Source organism: Geotrypetes seraphini, chromosome 9 (genome assembly GCF_902459505.1).
Source record: "Geotrypetes seraphini chromosome 9, aGeoSer1.1, whole genome shotgun sequence".
Taxonomy (NCBI): domain Eukaryota; kingdom Metazoa; phylum Chordata; class Amphibia; order Gymnophiona; family Dermophiidae; genus Geotrypetes; species Geotrypetes seraphini.
In genome coordinates, this window is record NC_047092.1 from 101,571,301 (window position 1) to 101,592,300 (window position 21,000).

The window sequence follows — 21,000 nt, forward strand, 5'->3', positions numbered from 1 at the left end:
TGGAGCAGTGGCGTACCAAGGGGGGGGCGGGGGGGGCGGTCCGCCCCGGGTACCAAGCCCTGAGGGGGTGCTCCCGGTCCGGTCCAGTTACCCCCCCCTGCGCCGGGTGTCGCGTCTGGAAACAGCCTGCAGCAAGATCGCGATGCCAGAGATCTTTGCCTGCTTCGACTGTTTCCTCCGCCACGGTCCTGCCCCTCCTCTGATGTCAGAGGAGGGGCGGGACCGCGGCGGAGGAAACAGCCGAAGCAGGCAAAGATCTCTGGCATCGCGCGATCTTGTTGCAGGCTGTTTCCCCAGGGCAGTAGCGTACCAAGGGGGGCGAGGGGGAGGTCCATCCCGGGTGCCGCCTTAGGGGGGGGGTGCACAGCTGGCCCGGTCCCTATCGCGCTCCTACCCTCCCAGCGAAAGCAGCATCGGCGCCATTATCGAAAAAGGTAATGGCGCCAGGCCTTGGAGCACCAAGGCAGACCGCTTCTCCCCCCTCCCAGCCGAAACCCCGCTGACCATCCTATCTCTCTCCCCCCCCAAGTGAACCTTTCTGACCCTCCCAGCGAAAGCAGCAAACCTCCCTCCAGTAGCGTCGGCTTTATCCTCCCTCTGCCGCATCACTGATGACGTCATCAGTAACGCGGCAGAGGGAGGAGAAAGCCGCGAAGGAGGTTTGCTGCTCTCGCTGGGAAGGTCGGAAAGGTTCACGGGGGGGGGGGGGAGATAGGAGGGTCAGCGGGGGTTCGGCTGGGAGGGGGGAGAAGCGGACTGCCTCGGTGCTCCATTACCTTCTTCGGGCAGCAGCAGCGTTTACAATTCGCTGCTGTTGCCGGCTTCAGGCCTTGTTCTCTGCCGGGTCCTGCCTACTTCCAGTTTTCATGAAGACAGGACCCGACAGAGAGGAAGGCCTGAAGCTTGCAACATCAGTGAATTGTGAATGCTGCTGCTGCCCGATGAAGTTCAGGACATCAGGACATCGGGGAAGGAGCAGGGAGAAATCGGCTGCTGGCTTGGGGGTGAGGGTAGGGAAAGAATCGTGGAAGTGGAGAGATCGGCACGATGGCTTTGTGCAGGCTAGGGGGAGAGAGAAAGAAAGGAAAAAATAAAGAGGGGGGGCCAGGGGGAGAGAGAAAGAAAGGCAGAAAGAAAGAGGGGGACCAAGGGGAGAGAAAGAAAGGCAGAAATAAAGAGGGGGACCAAGGGGAGAGAAAGAAAGGCAGAAATAAAGAGGGGGTCAAGGGGGAGAGAAAGAAAGGCAGAAAGAAAGAGGAGGGCCAGGGGGAGAGAGAAAGAAAAGCAGAAAGAAAGAGGGGGACCAAGGGGAGAGAAAGAAAGGCAGAAATAAAGAGGGGGGTCAAGGGGGAGAGAAAGAAAGGCAGAAAGAAAGAGGGGGGCCAGGAGGAGAGAGAAAGAAAGGCAGAAATAAAGAGGGGAGCCAGGGGGAGAGAGAAAGAAGAAGGATCAGAAGAAGGACCAGAGACTCATGAAATCACCAGACAAAAAAGTAGGAAAAATGATTTTATTTTCAACTTAGTGATCAAAATGTGTCCGTTTTGAAAATTTATATCTGCTGTCTATATTTTGCACTATGGCCCCCTTTTACTAAACCGCAATAGAGTTTTTTAGCGCAGGGAGCCTATGAGCGTCGAGAGCAGCGTGGGGCATTCAGCGCAGCTCCCTACGCTAAAAACCGCTATCGCAGTTTAGTAAAAAGGGAGGGGGAATATTTGTCTATTTTTGTATAGTTGTTACTGAGGTGACATTGCATAAAGTCATCTGCCTTGACCTCTTTGAAAACCCGCGGAATATAAATGATAATTAACATTTTCTCTGCGTACAGCGTGCTTTGTGTTTTTAAAATTTTATTGTTGGTAGATCATTTTGACTTGGCCACAAAGGTAAGGGGGAGGGAGGGAGGGGAACTGCTGAAAGACATCTAATAATCCTTGCAGGCTTGACTGCAGGGAATTATTTTTGTAAAATCATGTTTTGTTATGTGACTGGCATTATCTAGACTTTAATTTCTATGAATGAATAGAATGAAAATGATATAAAATTACTTGCTTGTTTTTATGTGCGTGCGCTGAAGGAAAGTGGAGAGAGAGTGGGCTGAGGATGCTGAAGGGAAATGGGGAAGAGAGTGGGGAGAAGACGCTTATTTATAAATTGACAATTGTACAGAATATTGTTTCTTTTTATACTTTAATATAAACAATTCAAGGCTTGTGTGGATGGAATCAGGTGGTTTGCGGGGATGGGGACCGAGCTTACGGGGATTAGTCTAATAAAATTGTATTTTTTTATATCTCATTATTTGTTTTATTTTTATTTGTTAATTTATAAAGTGGTGATTGTTATGTATCAGTTTTTTCAAATTTACATCTACTGTCTTTATATTTTGCACTGTATTAGAGGACATGTGTTACTGTTTTTTGTGGTGTTGCATTGTATCCAGGGTCTGGTTTCTTGGCGGATCAGTTTAACTTTTGTCTACATATTTCTATTTTAAGTTTGTGATTATTCCATTTTGGGCGAGGGTGTATCTCTGTTCTGTGTGTATGAAAAAGACATAGTTTTCAGTTGGCATTGACTACAGGACCAATTGACTGTGCGGGATCTGGCTTGTTTAGTTTTACAATGTATGTGTTGGTGTTCTAGTGCTCACTGCAGTGTTTAAGATGCAGCCTTTTCCTAGGTACACTCTTGTGGTGCGATATGTAGATTGGTACTAAAAATCATATTTTTCATATAGATGGGGGGGGGTGTCAAAAAATGATGGGCCCTGGGTGCCACATACCCTAAGTACGCCACTGCCTGCAACTACTCCATATGTACTTCTAATGTCATGACAATTTAGACATAATTTATGTTTTGTTATGTTTGGAATAATGGTTACATATATGAGGTTCAATAAAAGAAAATTTTCACTGCCTGTTTCTATTCTGACCATTTATTCCATTTCATGGTTATTGCAAAAAAAAAAAAAAAAAAAAAAAATTTTTTTTACATGGGGGGGTGGGGGGGGGGGGGTGTCAAAAAATGATGGGCCCCGGGTGCCACATACCCTAGGTACGCCACTGACCTGGAGCATGCTCCCTGGACCTCAGTTTTGTATTCCTACATGCCAGATTGTAGGAATTTATCTATTCTGCTTGTTTCATTTCTAAATTTTCAGTATTTTATTTTGGATAGTTTTTTCATGGGTTTGCCCTCATGCTGTGAAGGTTCACTGCAGGGACAACCTTGCAGCAGGAGATCACAGACTCTTGGAGAAAATCTGCTTCTGAAGGGGTTCCCTGCTCCTGCAGTAAGCTCCCTGAACGCCCTGCCCGTCAAATTGGGGCTCTGGGATTGGGAGCCAGCTCACCCCAGGTTCGTCCACTAGTGGGTGGAATGCAGGCTGCGCGGTTCTGTGGAGGCGTGACTGGAATCAGGCCCGGACTGCGTGCCTCCTCCAAGTGGTGCAGCTTCCAGTGCTGGCAGAGGTCACTGGCCATGGTGCTCAGGTTGGTGGGGCAGTCAGAAGATCTGAAATCCAGTTTCCTGAGGCTTTAGATCTCCCTACATGCTGTTTCAGCATTGCCTGCCATTTCTCCCATAAGGCACAATGGAACAGTGAGTAACAGCTTGCTAGCCTGGTTTGTTGAATTTTTTTTTTTTTTTTTTTGGGGGGGGGGGGTGTCCTCAAAAAGGGGGTTTGGGTGGTTTCCCTGCATGCCCTATCCCTCCCCATTTCTAAAATTGTAAAATCACCATTTTCCAGGGGATCTAATCTATTCTAATCCTTAGATTTATATACCGAATCTTCTTCCAAAATAGAAGCTCAACTCAGTTTATATAACGATACTTAACATACTTAGATCAGATCTAATTAGCAATTATAAGAAAAATGATTTAACAGAATCCACAACCTCGGTAAGATCTATTAAAAAGATGTGTTTTTAAAAATTTCCTAAAGCTTGGAAGAAAAGGAAGAATTCTAATATTAACTAGAAGTTTATTCCAAATAGATATAAAAGCATATGAAAAAGATCCAGAGATGTAGCGTAAAGATTTTATTCCTTTAAGTGAAGGAAAAGATAGTTTCTTGACTTCATGGATCGTAACGAGCGCAAAGAAATTGAGACTAAAGGCATAAGAATGCCATACAAAATTTTGAACGTGATACTTGCGAATTTAAATTGGATTCTGAAACAAACTGGAAACGATGAAGTGCTTTCAGGAGAGGGGATACATTATCGTATTTCTTTTTTTTTTTTCAAATATTTATTCATTTTTAAAACTCACAATAAGTGTAACATAGAATACAATCATTTTATACTTTATCAACACTTACTATATCATCAAATTCTAACTCTCATCAAATATCCCCCCTCCCTCATACCCAACAATTATTCATAAGCATAAGAAGTCATAAAATATTCCCCCCCCACCCTATCCTGGATGTGTATTAACAAAAGGGGAAAAATTAATATTTATTCTATGCAGTAATTTCAATCTTTACAGTATCTTGTTAATGGCTCCCAAATAACCTGAAATTTCTTAAAATTTCCCTGCTGCATGGCATTTACCCTTTCCATTTTAAATATGTGACACAAAGAGTTCCACCAAAAGCTATAATTCAGCCTATCCCAATTTTTCCAGTTATTCGTAATCTGTTATATGGCAACCCTGTCATAATAAGTAGAAACTTGTTATTATTAGAGGATATTTGGCTCTTAGCCCTCATTGACATGTCAAACAATACAGTGTCATAGGATAATGCCACTGGATTATCTAACAAACTATTTATTTGACCCCATATTGATTTCCAAAAAGCAAGTATCAATGGACAATAGAATAACAAATGATATAATGTCCCAACTTCAAGATGACAGTACCAGCATCTATTAGATTTAGAGCTATCTAACTTCTGTAAACGAACCGGAGTCCAAAATGCTCTATATAACAGAAAAAACCAAGTTTGTCTCATAGATGCAGACACTGCACAACTCCATACCCGCGGCATGGTCACAGAATCCCAAAGGAACAAAGGTGATTAAAAGGGGCATTCAAAAAACATTCTCTGCTACCGGAGGCCGCGTTACCAGCTCCGGCCACCTCCCCCACCATCACCAGCCCTTCTTTTACGTCAGTCACCTAGTGCGCTGGAACTTCCTTCATATATAGAATTTTCCTTTCAGAAAGTTCTTTTGAATAAGAAGGAAAAATCAAAACAAATCTGTGGTTCCATGACAGTTAGATATCCAAAGACCAGTTGAAACATCCATTCCATATAATTAAATAAATAGTTGAAAACCATTAAACAACAAAATTCTTTTTTTTAAAATTTCCAATGTCCAGAGAGATTATTAGTTAATAAAAATTAAATGATAGCTAACAAGATTAACAAAAACAAAAAAGGGAATAAAAAAACAAAATGAAAATGCCTTTAAACCGCGAAGGTGCTCAGAACCATTGCATGGTAAGAAAGTGACCAAACCAGGGCAGAAACCCTTGTAAGGACTTTCAAAGAGTCTATCATAGCACCATCCTCAAGCGGTAGAAAGGTATTTAAATTTTGGTGAGTGTCTTTTTATACTATTTTTCTTTTTTCTATTAAATGTCCATTTGAAGTGTCCAATACTTAAGTGAAAACTATGATCCTCAAAATAGGCAAAACTTAGCTCTGAAAGTTTAGGAAGCCAACTTGCTACAGCAAGTTTGGTCACTTTCTTAGCATGCAATGGTTCTGAGCATCTTCACGGTTTAAAGGCATTTTCATTTTGGTTTTTGTTCCCTTTTTTGTTTTTGTTAGTTCATAGTCTTTTGGGAACCTTTTCTGTTTGAATTTCACCCAGTTGTTATATAGGAGCTAACAAGATTATTCATTTAGTTCATTGGTGTTTCGTGTTGGGACAAAAACTCCTTTAGTTTTTCAGATTCTTCAAATTGGTAAAATTTATCTTTATGAGTAACCCTCATTAGAGCAGGGTAATAAAGCCCATAGTTTGCCCCTATATCCTTCAGTTGTTGTCTCATTTGCAGAAATTTTTTGCGAAGCTGCACTGCTTCATGTGCAAAGTCTGGGACAAACATAATGTTGGAATCCTTATAAAAGAGATTTTTTTTTCCTTTGCCACCCTTAAAACTTCCAAAACGTGCTGGAAATGCAGCAGTCGCAAAATTATTGGTCTGGGTCTCACCTGGCCATGAGCTCTCCTCCCCGGGATCCTGCGTGCCCTTTCTATTTCCAGTGGCATTTTAAGATAAAGGGGAAGTATTTTTGAAATCACTTCCTCTAGGAAAGATAATATATTTTTTCCTTCTGCCCCTTCTTTTAAACCTAGGATCCTTACATTATTTCTCCTTGCCCGGTTTTTATAATCAGTCATCCGTTTTCCCATCTCTTGAATGATCTTATGATCTTTTGTGCAGTACTGCTGCTCCTGCTCCACTTTCTCCACCTGGGTCTCCATTTGATCCATTCTGGTACTAAACATATCCATCCCAGATTTGCCATCTGTTCTGTGACTTCTTTTAAAGCCACTGTAATATCTCTTAGCTCCTCCAACAACTCATTCATATTCAAGGTGTTCACAGGCAGAGGAGTCTTAACGGGGTGGGAGGATCTTCTTTTGGCGTTTTAGTCTTCCCTTCTGTTTTTGGAGCAGTCTCAGGCTTAGATTGTTAAAAGCCATTGGTTGAAAACTTTCCAAACTTTTCTGCCTTAAAAGAGAAAAGTTGTATAGCTGAAAACCATCAAAAGGGTGTCCAGGGAAAGGAGCTCAACAGCTAGACAGCCATTTTCTATGTCTCCAAGTTCCGGAATTGATCGTATTTCTTTTTACCATAAATCAATTTTGCAGCTGTATTATGGATTAACTGTAGTCTTTAGATTTCCCTTGTTTAAACAGATGTAGAGAGAATTGCAGTAATCTAGTTGTGCTAATATAATTGCTTATACCAGAATTGATAAAACAGATGATGAACCTTTCTTAACATATGGAGACTGAATAAGCATTTCTTAGAAAGAGTGTTAACCTGACATTTGAAAGAAAGTGAGGAATCTAACATAAAGCTTAATGCTTTAGAAGAGTGCGCAATATTTAAAAAAGATGGCAAATGATCTATTTTTGGACCATAAAAGCTTAGTTTTAGTTGCGTTAAGTTTCATCTGGACTGAAGTGGCCCAACTTTGGAGCCTAGAAATACATGAGTTTATATTTGTTGTCATATCAGTCAATGTTGGATCTATTTCAAATAATATAAAGATATCATCAGCATAAGTAAAAATAGTATCCAGATTTGTTAACTTAAGTTTCCTTAATGTAGTCATATATATTGAACAAAAGTGGAGACACCCCACACATTGACCTCCACACAAAAGATGATTTCCCATCTACTTGCACCTGGTAAAATCGTAATTTTAGAAGTCCTCTAAACCAATCTAATACTTTGTGGTCGATTCCTATCTCAGGAAGAATTGTATAAGGATGTCGTGATGTGGGTTCCTGTTCTTTTCCCGGGCTGTTTTAGGGCAAAATGGGCACCTGCGGTGGCCATCTTGGATTTTCCTGATTTGAATAAAACTATATTTTTTGCACTTAGAGCTTCGTTTTCGCTCCAAAATTTCTCAGATGTCACTTGAGCAATATCCAGAAAAATCTAAGTTGAATGATATGTTCTTTGGTTTGACAATTCAGATTTTTCCAGATATTGCTCAAGTGACACGGAAGAAGCGAAAAGATTTGTTCTTTATAAACCCAGGGTGCATCCTTTATTTTAAAACTTCCAGCAAAGTGCTGTGTTTCAGTTCAGGAGAAAAATTTTCTATTTTTCAAACCAAAGCAATTGTTTTAATTTATTTTGGCCAAAGAAGGGGGGGGGATAATTGATCTGATAGCTCTTCCTGCAGTTTAATATACAGGCTGTTGGAGGGTTTCTATCATTGTCTCCCGGGCTGTTCTTAAGATTGATATGTATTTAATATTCTAATTCTAATACTTGGATCCTTATTTTTGTGGACTAAATAATGTGTTATTATTTCCTTTTCCTTGCATACCATCCAACTACAGACCCATAGCCTCAATACCACTCTATGTCAAACTAAATGGAAGACCTGGTAGCCAAACTCCTCACCAACTACCTAGAAGACCACAACATACTCCACCCTACACAATCTGGTTTCAGAACCAACTACAGCACAGAGACACTACTGGGTTCCCTCATAGACACAGCTAGACAACATCTCAGCACAGGTAGAAAAATGCTGATTATACAACTGGATCTCACTGCAGCATTTGACCTGGTAGACCACAATATCCTACTACAAATACTAGAAACAATAGGAATAACAGACAAGGTACACACATGGTTTCAAGGATTCCTACAATCCAGAACTTACAGAGTAAAGTTGAATAAAGAAAATTCAGAACCATGGTCCAACCCCTGCAGCGTACCCCAAGGATCTCTACTATCCCCAACTCTCTTCAATCTCTACATTGCATCCCTTGGCACCTGCCTGGACAATTTAGGCTTAACCTCCTATAGCTATGCAGGCGACATCACCATTCTCCTTCCTTTTGACCAACCAACGTCCTCCATGACAGGCACACTACACAGGACACTTGAAGCATTAGCAACATGGAGGAAAAATCACAAACTTAAACTGAACCCAGACAAGACAAAATTCATTCTCCTCGAAAATAATAAAACCCCAACCATAACAAATCTAGTAATAAACTCAATCACATACCCCTTAAAACCACTCTCAAACTTCTAGTAATGACGATAGACAGATGCTGTACTATGCAACCACAAATCAACAAAACAATACAAAAATCATTCACGGTCATGAGAAACTTGAGGCAAGTTCAAAAATTTTTCGACAGAACACAATTCCAGCTCTTGGTCCAGTCCCTAGTCCTAGGTCTTTTAGACTAGTGTTCTTCAACCACCGATCCGTGGACCGGTGCCGGTCCACAGGGCCAGCACATGCATCAGGCCCAAAACAGTGTTCTTCAACTGCTGGTCCACGGTGCAATTGATGTGGCGAGCCAGCTCCCTCTTCCTCATTGATTCAGTGCACAAAGACATGGGCAGTGGCTCCTAGATATTTCGGAGGTTTATCTTCAAATCCCCATTTTTCCGTGGCACAGGAAGTTCCTTTGTTTCCATGTTCTGGAGCAAACTTTCAATTTGCAGCTCTTCTGTTCGGACTGGCGACGGCACAGGACCTTCACCAAGATAATGGTAGTGGTAGCGGCCCATCTCCGTGCCCAGGGTGTCCCAGTCCATTCGTATCTGGACGTTTGGTTGATCATAGGGGGTTCAGGATAGTGCTGCCCAATTTACGATTCAAATTGATTTACCAATTCACTTTGGGTGAATTGATTCGTATTTCAAAAAAACTGGTTTTAACGATTCGGGACCCAACCCTCCTCCCCATGCCTTCAGTCTCCTAAAGCAGGAGTGGCAACACTGCCGCTTGTTGGCTGTCCACTTCTGCTGCCGCTCCTGCTTTAGAGGGTGAGGGGCGGGGTCAGTCGGGAAGTGCTGGTGTCTTCTGGCTTCTCCCCCTGACCTCCCGCTCTTACCATTTCTTAATTATAACAGCAGAGCATCCTGCAGAGAGGATCGCGGGTGTTTTAGTGATCGCTGCAGGCTTCCGCCAACTTCAGGAGTACGTTCAATCTGCTGCAATCCTGCACATGACGTCAGAGGAGGGGCAGGACTGTGGCAGAGTGAACGTGCTCTTGAAGACAACTGCAGCCTGCAACGATTGCTAAAGCACCCGCGATCCTCTCTGCAGGCTGCTCCGCTGTTGTAATTAAGAAAAGGTAAGAGCAGGAGGCCAGGGGGGAACATGCAAGCCTAGGGGGTGGGGACAGGCCAGTCCTTGGGGGGGGGGGTGCAGGCCAGGCTTTCAGAGGGGGAGACAGGCCAGGCTTCAGGGGGGTACAAGCCTTCAGGGGGGACAGGTCTTCGTGGGAGGGTGGCCGTGGTGTAGAAGTACATGGAGGTGAGGGAAGGGGGGTTTCAAAGCAACATGCATATGCTGGATTTGGGGGGGGGGAAGAAATAATGGATCTAAAAACAGGTGAGGGAGAGAGATCATCACGATATTCAGCACCTCTGCACTAATTTTAGCTCACAAACGACCTTATTTTAAGTTGTTTTTTACTGTTCTTAGTAGTTTTATTTACCTGCTTGTTATTTTATTTTGTAACCCTCTTTGTGGTTCCCTTCCAGTGGTTCCCTTCACTGGACTCTGCCCCCCAATCAGGTCAGCCCATGCTACTTTTACCTGGACTCTCTGCGGCGCACGCTGAAGGAGCATGCATAAGGAGCAGAACCTGCTCCTTAGTTCGCTCCTTCGTGCGCAAACTGAGGGCGCCTCCATTTTCAAATTTAATTCAAATTTTCCAATCTTAGTCAGGATTACATTTATATTAAATACTCTGCTTTTTTCATTTATTTTAGCATTAGGTCTATTGACCAACTTTAGGAACATCTATACAGTTACCAACATGCTTCCAAGTTATTCTAATATCCCTCTCTATTGGGGTCATCGTCCTCTACTTCAGAGAAGTACAACAAACCGCTCTTCCATCAATCTGGAAATTCCTATTTTATCAGTCTTCTAATTACAAATCAGACAGCACCCCTTCATCTTTCTCTACAAACCACAGAGTAAACAATACAAGCTTAAAAATAGGTCTCATCATTTCCAGATCCATTAAAAGTAAATATCACCTGTTAAAAGATGCTATCCTCTTTCAAGGCTTACACATTCTTTGCATTACAAAAACCTGGCTTTCCGACAGTGAGGAAGCATATCTCTCCTATTGCTGCCCACCAAATTATGACTATAGCTGGAATCACCGTTATAATCGTAAAGGCGGAGGCCTAGCTATCATTTTTCAAAACAACTTAATTAACACCTGTGATCTCTTTACTGGAAACGTTGCCATTGAATACCTGTACGTCAGAATAAACTCGAATCCTAAAATAGATCTCTTATTACTTTACGCCCCCCCCCCATAGGACAAAACAACTTAACTTTACTGCAAAACTTAATATTTGATCATTGTTCTGCTACAACATGCCCTCTGATTTTAGGGGATTTTAACATTCATTTCGAAGATTCATCAAATTAAATTACAAAGGAAATGTTAACTTTTTTCAAAATATTAAATCTACAAACATTAATTGATGACTCAACTCATTCGGCTAATCACACATTAGACATGATTCTCATTTCTAACCCTCAACCTTTTAACTACTCTGCCCCATTAATTTCTCCTGTGCCCTGGTCTGATCACCATTTCATAGCGATCAACCTTAATTTCCAACAATCCAAACCAATTTAATCAATTCCAGAACTTAAAAACGTCTCATTTAGAGATTTTTCCAAATTAGAACCATCTGATATCCTGTCTATTTTTAATCCTATCAGTCCAACTTTCAGCTTTTTTTCACTAGACGAACAATTAATAACTTAACATAAGAACATAAGAAGTTGCCTCCGCTGAGGCAGACCATAGGTCCATCCTGCCCAGCGGTCCGCTCCCGCGGCGGCCCATCAGGCCCATTGCCTGAGTAGTGGTCTATACCTATCTATACCCTTCAATCCCTTTTTCTTCTAGGAATCTATCCAAACCTTCTTTGAAACCATTTAATGTTTTCTTGTCTACAACAGCCTCTGGAAGCGCGTTCCATGTATCCACCACCCTCTGAGTGAAAAAGAACTTCCTAGCGTTTGTTCTAAACCTGTCCCCTTTCAATTTCTCCGAGTGCCCCCTTGTACTTGTGGTGCCCCACAATTTGAAAAATTTGTCCCTGTCTACTTTTTCTATGCCCTTCAGGATCTTGAAGGTTTCTATCATGTCTCCTCTAAGTCTCCGCTTTTCCAGGGAGAAAAGTCCCAACTGCTTCAATCTGTCGGTATATGGGAGATTTTCCATTCCCTTTATCAGTTTAGTTGCTCTTCTCTGTACTCCCTCAAGTACTGCCATGTCCTTCTTGAGGTACGGCGACCAGTACTGGACACAGTACTCCAGATGCGGCCGCACCATTGCACGATACAGCGGCATGATGACTTCCTTCGTCCTGGTCGTAATACCCTTCTTAATGATACCCAACATTCTGTTTGCTTTCTTTGAGGCTGTGGCGCACTGCGCCGATGCCTTCAGTGTTGCATCTACCATCACTCCCAGGTCTCTCTTCAGGTTGCTGACCCCCTAGTGGTGTTCCCCCCATTTTGTATGTGAACATTGGGTTCTTTTTCCCCACGTGCATGACCTTGCATTTCCCTATGTTGAAGCTCATTTGCCATTTTTCGGCCCACTTTTCCAGCTGCGTTAGATCCTTTTGGAGATCTTCGCAGTCTTCCCTGGTTTGAGCCCTGCTGTATAGTTTGGTGTCATCTGCAAATTTAATGACCTCACACTTGGTTCCCACCTCTAGGTTGTTTATGTAGATATTGAACAGGAGCGGTCCTAGCACCGACCCCTGCGGAACTCCGCTCGTGACCCCTTTCCAGTCTGAGTAATGGCCCTTTACGCCAACCCTCTGCTTCCTGTTTGCCAGCCAGTTTTTAATCCATCGGTGGACCTCCCCTTGCACCCCGTGGTTCCATATCTTCTTAAGCAGTCTCTCGTGTGGTACCTTGTCGAAGGCTTTTTGGAAGTCAAGGTAAATGATGTCTATAGATTCCCCTTTATCCACCTGGCTGTTCACCCCCTCAAAGAAGTACAATAAGTTTGTGAGGCATGACCTGCCCTTGTAGAAGCCATGTTGACTCGGTTTTAGCTGCCCATTTTTTTCGGTGTGTTCACACATGCTGTCTTTAATCAGTGCCTCCATCATCTTTCCCGGGACCGAGGTTAGGCTCACCGGCCTGTAGTTTCCTGGGTCGCCCCTTGAGCCCTTCTTGAAGATGGGCGTAACATTTGCTATTTTCCAATCCTCTGGGATCTCTCCGGTTTTTAAGGATAGGTTGTATATCTGTCGAAGTGGCTCCGCTATTTCGTTTTTTAGTTCCTTGAGTACCCTTGGGTGAATGCCGTCCGGACCTGGCGATTTGTCACTCTTTAGTCTGTCTATCTGCCTGAGTACATCTTCTTGGCTTACCTCTAAATTGACCAGCTTATCATCTTGGTCTCCTATTGCGATCTCCTCGGGTTCCGGAATGTTGGTTGTATTCTCCATCGTGAAGACTGACGTGAAGAACTCATTTAAACTGTCAGCTATTTCTTTCTCTTCTTTTACTACTCCCTTTCTGTCTCCATCATCCAATGGTCCCACTTCTTCTCTTGCCGGTTGCTTCCCCTTGACATATCTGAAGAACGACTTGAAGTTTGTTGCTTCCTCTGCCAGTCTCTCTTCGTATTCTCTTTTTGCTTTTCTAACCACTCGGTGACATTCCTTCTGGTGTTCTTTGTGCACTTTTTGGTTCTCCTCTGTTTGGTCTTTTTTCCATTTTCTGAACGATGCTTTCTTGTCGTTTATCGCCTTCTTCACTGCATTTGTTATCCACACTGGGTTTTTTGTTCTATTTTTTTTGCACCCTTTCCTGAACTTGGGGATGCACCGGTTTTGCGCTTCGTGCACAGTTCCTTTGAGTAAGGTCCAGGCTTTTTCTACGGATTCCATCTTCCCTATGTTGCCTTTGAGTTTCTTTCCCACCAATTTCCTCATGGCATCATAATTTCCTTTTTTGAAGTTGAGTGCCGTCGTTGTGGTTCTTTTCCCCTTTGATGATCCAATTTCTAGCCTGCATTGGATCGTGTTGTGATCGCTGTTACCTAGCGGTGCTAATACTGCCACCTCCTTTGCTGGCCCCCCTAGTCTGTTGAAGATTAGGTCAAGAGTGGCATCACCCCGTGTTGGTTCCGTGACCAGTTGCTCCATGAAACAGTCCCTCGTGACCTCTAGGAATTTGTTCTCCCTTGCGCAGTTTGAGTGCCCAATACTCCAGTCTATCCCAGGATAGTTGAAGTCCCCCATCACCACCACATTTCCGCTTCCGCATACCTGCCTCAGTTCAGCTTCCAGGTCCTGGTCGATTTCTTCATGTTGTCCTGGTGGGCTGTAGTACAGTCCCAATTTAATGTCTGCCCCAGTTCCTCCCTGTAGCTTAACCCATAGTGATTCCAAGCCATCCGCCCGTACTGTTGTTTCCATCCTGGTTGAGGGTATGGAGTCTTTTATGTACAGCGCTATTCCTCCACCCTTTTTATGTGTCCTGTCTCTCCTGTATAGTTTGTACCCTGGTATGGCCACATCCCATTGATTGTCCTCAGTCCACCACGTTTCTGTGACTCCAATTATGTCTAGGTCCTTTTTGCTGGCAGTGATTTCTAGTTCTCCCATTTTGGCCCTCAAGCTCCTAGCATTTGTGTATAGGCAGTTTAAGACCCAGTTTTTTGCCCTATCTTTTTGTTTTCCTCTTGTTTTGGTACCCCTGCAGTCCTCCTCATGGTTTGCCAGCCCTCGAGCTTCATCCTCCTCCTGCTGCTGTGTGTCTGTGACGTCCTCAGCCTGTTTCCCCTGCACCTCTTGTTCTCGTAATTCCCACTCAGTCCTGGGCTCTTTTTCACAAAGTCTTTGCCCCTCTGGCTCCTGTTGTTCTGTGTTAGTGCCGCTTACCAGTTCCATTTGTGCCCTCAGTCCCTGCAATGCGTCCTTAGGTCCTTTTTCAAAAAATACACACTCAGTCCCGAGCCCTCCTTTACAATGTCCCAGATCAGTTTCCTTGTCAGGTACTGATGTCCGATGTGTCGAGGTCAAATCGACTATCGGCTTTCCCCTTCTCCTCAGTTTAAAGCAAAGTCTATGACGTTCTGGACGTTGCGTGCCAGCATCCTCGTCCCAGCTGTACTAAGGTGCAGTCCATCTCTTCTGTAGAGCTTGTTCTTCCCCAAGAAAGTAGTCCAATTCCTAACAAAGTGGAAACCCTCCTCATCGCACCATCTCCTCAGCCAAACGTTAATTGCTTGTAGTTCGCTCTGTCTCCTTGTGTCCGCTCTCGGTACTGGCAGGATCTCTGAGAAGGCTATCTTCCTTGCCCTCAGTCTCAGTTTCCTCCCCAGGATCCTGAACTGGTCAGTTAGTGTAGTCCTGTTGAAGTTTCTCCTGCTGATGTCATTGGTTCCGATGTGGATCACTACTGCTGTCTCCTCCGTCTCGGCTCCCTCCAGGATCCTCTCGATATTGTTGATGATGTCTTTTGTTCTTGCCCCCGGGAGACATGTTACCAGTCGGTCCTCTCTCCCTCCGGCTATGTGACTGTCTACTCCTCTCAGGATTGAGTCTCCAACCACGATAGCCGATCTCCCCTTCTTCAACTGTCTCTCTGGTCTCAGATCTGTGTCATATGTGCAGTCCATTTGTCCGTCCTCTGGGTTCTGCTGTGTCTCCGCCCCTGGTCTCAGGTCAGTGTCATCTGTGCAGTCCGCTAGTCCTTTCTCCTGGCTCTGTTGGGTCTCCTCCTCCTCTGTCTGCCCAGGTCCTCCGCAAGGTCCTATTCCCATGGTGTCTGGTGGTTCCTGTCATCCAACTGTCGGTTCTCTCCTGGTGTGTTGGTGTTCTTGTGCCTCCACCATCCTGCAGGCCTCCTCAATGAACTTCTCGAGCTCCCTAACTTGTTCCGCGATGTGGCTCTCTCTGGTGGTGTCTTTAGTTTCCCAGTATTGCTCCTCCATGGTGCAGAGTCCCTCCAGCTCCTGGACTCTAACCTGCAGTCTCCCGACCTGTTTCAGGCTATCCAGTTCCTGGCATCGACCGCATATGTATGCCTGCCTCGCGGAGGGGAGGTAGTCATACATATGGCACCCGATGCAGTATACTGGGTAGCTCTGCTGGGTTCCCACAGCCTCCATTGCTCCTTTCTCGTTCCTATGTCCCACGGTGTGTATGAGTGGTGCCCGGCGCTACCTGAAAAACGCCTCCTTTCTTCTCCCTCTGGCTCTCCTGCTTCCTCAGCCGCTGCCTGCCCTCGCTGCCTCCACGCGCTGAGAAGCCTTAGCGCCGCTGGCCCCTCCTTTTAAAGGGGGGAGTCCGGGCACCGACGCTGCTGTGACGCGGCGCGGATGGGCGGAGCTACCTCTCACCACCCGCTCCGCGCTGTCGCTAGCCCCTGCTTCCTCTTCTTACCTGAAAAACGCCTCCTTTCCTCTCCCTCTGGCTCTCCTGCTTCCTCAGCTGCTGCCTGCCCTCGCTGCCTCCACGCGCTGAGAAGCCTTAGCGCCGCTGGCCCCTCCTTTTAAGGGGGGGAGTCCGGGCACCGACGCTGCTGTGACGTGGCGCTGGTGGGCGGAGCGACCTCTCGCCACCGCTCCGCACTGTTGCTAGCTCCTGCTTCCTCCTCTGACCTGAAAAATGCCTCCTTTCCTCTCCCTCTGGCTCTCCTGCTTCCTCAGCCGCTGCCTGCCCTCGCTGCCTCCACGCGCTTAGAACTCCTCTCTATCTACAGCCAAATGCACTAATTTCAAAATTTCCACCATCATCAAATTAAAATCCAAAAAGCCTTCGACAAGGTACCTCACGAGCGGCTACTTAAAAAGCTGTGGAACCACGGGGTGCAAGGGGATATCTACCGATGGATCAAACACTGGTTGGCAGGCAGGAAACAGAGGGTTGGAGTAAAAGGCCAATACTCAGACTGGCAATGGGTCACGAGCGGAGTTCCGCAGGGGTCGGTGCTGGGACCTCTACTGTTCAATATATTTATTAACGATCTGGAGGCAGGGACAAAATGTGAGGTTATCAAATTTGCTGATGACACCAGGGTTAGAAACACTGCTGCAGCAGGGTTAGAAACACGGAAGACTGTGAAGACCTGCAAAGGGACCTAACGAGACTGGAAGACTGGGCAAAAAAGTGGCAAATGAGTTTTAACGTAGAGAAATGCAAGGTCATGCATGTAGGGAAAAAGAACCCGATGTTCAGCTACAAAATGGGGGGAACACTGCTAGGGGTGAGTAACCTTGAAAGGGACCTGGGGGTGATGGTTGACACATCACTGAAACCATCGGCGCAATGTGCAACAGCCTCAAAGAAAGCAAACAGAATGCTGGGCATCATCAAAAAAGGTATTACAACTAGGACGAAGGAGGTCATCATGCCACTGTATCGTGCAATGGTGCGCCCGCACCTGGAGTACTGTGTTCAATACTGGTCGCCCTACCTCAAGAAGGACATGGCGATACTCGAGGGAGTGCAGAGGAGGGCGACTAAACTGATAAAAGGTATGGAACATTTTTCATATGCTGACAGGTTAAAAATGCTGGGGCTGTTCTCCCTGGAGAAGAGGAGACTTAGAGGGGACATGATAGAATCCTTCAAAATCCTTAAGGGCATAGAGAAAGTGAATAAGACAGATTCTTCAAACTGTGGGGGAGCCACAAGCACTAGGGGTCACTCGGCGAAATTGAAAGGGGACAGGTTTGGAACAAATGCTAGGAAGTTCTTTTTTACCCAGAGGGTGGTGGACACATGGAACGCGCTTCCGGAGAATGTGATAGGCCAGAACTCTGTACAGGGGTTCAAGGAGGGTTTGGATAGGTTCCTAGAGGATAAGGGGATAGAGGGGTACAGATATAACTTGAGGTAGGTTACAGAAGTGGTCAGAAACCACTTCACAGGTCGCAGACCTGATGGGCTGCCGCAGGAGCGGACCGCTGGGCGAGATGGACCTCGGTCTGACCCAGTGGAGGCAACTTCTTATGTTCTTATGTTCTTAATCCCTTTTTCAGAAAATCAATTTAAAAGGTTCACGATTGAAAATCATTCCTCCATTTTATCTTAAAAAGTTATTTTCCTGCTTTGGTTCGTTCATCTTCGTTCAAAAAAGCCTTCTTACTGCTTCTGTCCCCCGTGCATGGAAAACAGCCACCATAACCCCAAGATCAGAAAATTAGTCCAGATGAAATTTCCAATTATCGTCCCATCGCCAATATACCTTTCCTCGCCAAATTAACTGAAAGACTGGTTTTCGACCAGCTCTCAGATTTCATTGAATCCAAAAACGCCCTCCACCCAAACCAGACCGGTTTTCGGAAATTTCACAACACTGAGTATTCAATGATAGGGTTGATAAATAACATTCATTACTACCTGGACCACCATAAATCTGTAGTTCTATTCTCACTGGATCTATCTGCTGCCTTTGACACAATCGATCATGATTTATTACTCAAACGATTGGAATCTTTGGGTATCGAGTACCAAGTTCTAAATTGGTTTGTTTCATTTCTTTCTAACCGCTCTTCTATAGTTAGATTCAGTGACGAAATGTCAAAATCCTATTCTCTAACCTATGGTATCCCCCAAGGTTCTATCTTGTCCCCCCCTTCTCTTCAACATCTTCCTTTCCCCACTTTTAAGTATAGCTCAATCAATAGGCTTTACAACTTTTGCATATGCGGACGACATCCAGCTCCTTCATCCTCTAGACCAGTGGTTCCCAAACCTGTCCTGGAGGACCCCCAGGCCAGTCAGGTTTTCAAGATAGCCCTAATGAATATGCATGGAGCAGATCTGCATTCCTGGCATCTCCATTATATGCAAATCTCTGTCATGCATATTCATTAGAGCTATCTTGAAAACCCGACTGGCCTGGGGGTCCTCCAGGACAGGTTTGCGAACCACTGCTCTAGACCCAGAAAATAAAGAAGACATTAGAGCTATGCATAATAAACTTGATATTATAAAAAATTGGCTTAATTCCAATAAATTAGCTCTAAATATCAAAAAAACAAAATCGATGCTTTTCACATGGAAAAAGGACACAATTCTTAGCACTCCTTTTTCCCTTAATAACATTAACTTAGAACTGGTGCCTTCTTTAAAAATCTTAGGTGTCATCATAGACGATAAACTCACATATCATGACCATATTAGCAATGTAGTTAAATCATGTTTTTTTTAATTACGCCTGATACGCTCACTAACTAAATTCCTTGAGCCTAAATCCATAAACATTTTAATTCATTCTCTGGTAATATCCAAAATTGACTATTGTAATTCTCTTCTACTTAACATTTCACAAAAAGAAAAAAGAAGGCTCCAAATAATACAAAATACAGCTGTTAAACTGATTTACAATGCTAAAAAATATGACCATGTTACGCCCTTATTGATTAATTCACATTGGCTCCCAATCAGCCATCGCATCACTTTTAAAATATTATTTTTAGTTTTTAAATCTTTGAGATTTAATGAGCCTCAATTTATCACTAGGATGTTAATACCGTATAACTCCTCTCGGTCTCTCCGTTCAACTTCTCATAGCCTTCTTTCCATTTCATCCCTGAAAATAATAGGCACCAGAAGACATGACATGTTCTTGATTATGGCCCCTCAACTGTGGAATTTTTTACCACAGTATATCAGAGAAGAAAAAGACTTACCGTCGTTTAAAAAAAATTTTAAAAACTCAACTTTTTTAAAGTCGCATTCAATTTCTTACCTTCCATCCAATAAAATGACGTCTCAAGTTTTAAATCAAATTCACCCTTCCTTTTGTTCTCCCCATCACTGTTTTTCTTCTTCTCTATCTCAGAATTGTAACTTTTCCCCCCTTTCCTCACGACTCATGTAAGTTTTACCCAATAACTTTGAAGTTATTTTGTTCGTCAGCACTCCCTGTTTGTTTGTTTTGATTTATTAAATTGTATATCGCTTAGTAAATTAAATAAGCGATCCATCAAATACCAATAAAAACTTGAAACTTGAGTTGGTGGACAATCAAGCTTAAGTTTCAAGTTTATTAAAATTTTGATTAAACGCAAATCAAGCTTCTAAGCGTTTTACAATTTATAATAAAGTAGGGGAAGATAGTACAAACAATTAAACCCACAGATTATACTTAATCATACACAAAACAATGGAGAATAAGGGGGAGGGATTTAGGGAGGGAAGGAACAGAAAGGAAGAGAAGTTGGACACAAGGGATAGTGTGGGGGAGATAAAGATACTGGATAGGAGAGTAGTTGGAAAGAGAGTGGGAGAGATGGTGAACCCTGGGGTGGTGGGGAAAGAGGAAGAGATGCTGGATGAAAGGGTAGTTAAGAAAAGGAGAAATGGTGGATCTTGGGATGGTGGGGTCCATCGCTGTAGTTGTGGGGATGGAGACAAAAAAAAGGTAAGATGCCAGACCTCCGGGGGAGGGAAGGGAAACGAAAGGGGAGAACAGAGATGGAAGATGGATAATTAACATGGAGAAAGAAGAATACGACAAATGGGCAGGAGACCCTGGCAAGTGAGTTATCAGAAGACAACCAGAGCCTGGGACCAACATGATTTGAATAATGTCAGAAAATAAAAGATAGAAAAATTAATTTTATTTTCTGTTTTGTGATTACAATGTGTCAGATTTGAAATGTGTATCCTGCCAGAGCTGGTGTTAGACAGCAGGCGTGAACTAGGACCTAAAAGAGAGAGGAAAAGTCTTTTTTGTATGTTAATTTTGTGTACACCACAGCGCCAGTGTGGGTAAGAGAGGGTAAAGGGGGTGAAGAGGCTATAAAATAAACCCACCAGGATGTTTGTGGGGGGGAAACCCCCCCCCCAATTTGGCAGGAAAATCAAAAAATTGATTGAATAGGCTGAATTGAATTGATTCGAAGTTTTTTTCCTGAATCAGGCAGCACTAGTCCAGGCAGTGCACAGGTCTTACAGCATGGCTCTTGAGCATGTGGCCTTGATGGCCTGGGGCTATTCAACTGCGGTGTTTACTATGTTGCTACTTAGGAAGAAGATCATAAAGGTGGAGGAGTAGCTCTCTATGTAAAGATCAATATCCAAGCGACCGAAATGCAAGGGACCTGGGGAGAGGAAGAAGCGATATGGATTGCTCTGAAAAGAGAAGATGGAACTTCTATCTACGTGGGTGTAGTCTACAGACCTCCGACTCAATCGCAGCAAATTGATAAGGATCTGATTGTGGCTATCCAAAAGTTTGGAAAGAAAGAGGAGGTTCTGCTGTTGGGAGATTTCAACCTGCCGGATGCGGACTGGAATGTT

General features: G+C 44.0%; 1 protein-coding gene across 5 annotated transcripts in view; it reads left to right on the forward strand.

Moving 5' to 3' along the window:
• The window catches only part of RYK (receptor like tyrosine kinase), a 1,376,634-nt gene that overhangs the window by 477,381 nt on the left and 878,253 nt on the right, over positions 1–21,000 (forward strand). The window lies entirely within an intron of this gene.